Source organism: Lagenorhynchus albirostris, chromosome 1 (genome assembly GCF_949774975.1).
Source record: "Lagenorhynchus albirostris chromosome 1, mLagAlb1.1, whole genome shotgun sequence".
Taxonomy (NCBI): Eukaryota; Metazoa; Chordata; class Mammalia; order Artiodactyla; family Delphinidae; genus Lagenorhynchus; species Lagenorhynchus albirostris.
In genome coordinates this window covers 17993216-17994686 of record NC_083095.1, presented here as the reverse complement: position 1 = coordinate 17994686, position 1471 = coordinate 17993216, and the positions used below count along the sequence as shown (strand labels likewise).

Below are 1471 nucleotides of genomic sequence, written 5' to 3'. Positions count from 1 at the left end.
GAAGTTTAAATAAATTGCCCAGCACAATGACTGGAACTGAAGAAGAGCAAATACTTGGTTGATCCAAAGCCCCTTCCTGCCTTATCTTGTAAAATTAACCAGAGATTCCACTTTACTCCAATTTACTTTCAAGAATAATTTAACTGAACTCAACATAAATTTTGGAAAGCTTGACCCCCAGTCAGATAACTTATCTTCTGAAAAGAAAGGACACTAATGTTAAACATTAACAAGAATTGTTCCATTGAAAAATGTAAAGACTCTTAGGTGAATTTCTAGAAGCAACAACAAAAGTTAAACCAGTTTCGTTTATTAGAAAAATTTGGAAAAAATGCCAAACAACAGGATCATGTGGGGATGAAGTTCAGAGGCCAAAGCTGTGGCAGGACGACAATGAACAACTCAGGCTCTGACGAGGGGCAGTTCTGGCCTTCTCCATTCAGAAGCACCTGAAACTAACACAACATTGTAAATCAACTATACTCCAATAAAAGTTTTTTAAAAATGGTTCAACTTGTTTATTATTTCTTTCATAAATCATGCTTTTAGTTTTGTATCTAAAAAGTCATCACCAAACCCAAGGTCACCTAAATTTTCTCCAATGTTATTTTCTAGGAATTTTATAGTTATACATTTTACATTTATATCTATGATCTATTTTGTTTCCGCCCGGTTTCGAACCAGGGAACTTTCGCGTGTGAGGCGAACGTGATAACCGCTACACTATGGAAATACAGCAGGTTATGATCTATTTTGAATTGATTTTTGGGAGAAGTGTAAGGTCTGTGACTAGATTCATTATTTTTTGCATGTGGATGTCCAGCATCATTTATTGCAACGTCTATGCTTTTAGACAGGCTCACAGATATAGAAAACAAAACTACTGGATACAGTGAGGAGAGGGAAAGGGGAGGGGCAAAATAAGGGTATGGAATTAGGAGATACAAACTATTATGAAGCAAATAGATAACCAATAAGTTTATATTGTACAACACAGGGAAATATAGCCATTATTTTGTAATAACTTTAAGTGGAATATAATCTATAAAAATGAATTGCTATGCTGTACACTGGAAACTAATATAACATTGTAAATCAACTACACTTCAATTTAAAGAGTAAAAGTAAATTAAAAATTTAAAAAGAAAAAAAGAAGCAAACCTATGGAGAATGATATATAGAAATGTAAGACTTCGTTTGTTCACTGCAAAATGGGAGAATAATATTTGTTTTATAGAATTATTTACTAGGATTAAATGAGATAATGCAAGTAAGGTACTTAGCCTAACAGAGAAGACAGACTTAACAAAGGATATTTTGATGTACGTAGTATTACTATTAATTAATAAGGTGAAATAATTCTGAAGTAATTGAAAATACTTTCTTTTTAGTGTTAGTCCTCTCACACTCTGACAGACTTGTTTCTTCATAACCATCTCTTAAATATTAATTCATGACAATGAAGATCTCT

General features: G+C 32.6%; 1 non-coding gene across 1 annotated transcript; it reads right to left on the bottom strand.

Annotated features, from left to right (window-relative positions):
- Positions 1-660: 660 nt before the first annotated feature.
- On the bottom strand, positions 661-733 carry TRNAV-CAC (transfer RNA valine (anticodon CAC)). Its single transcript has one exon. It is a non-coding gene; the product is annotated as a tRNA-Val (tRNA).
- Positions 734-1471: the final 738 nt, after the last annotated feature.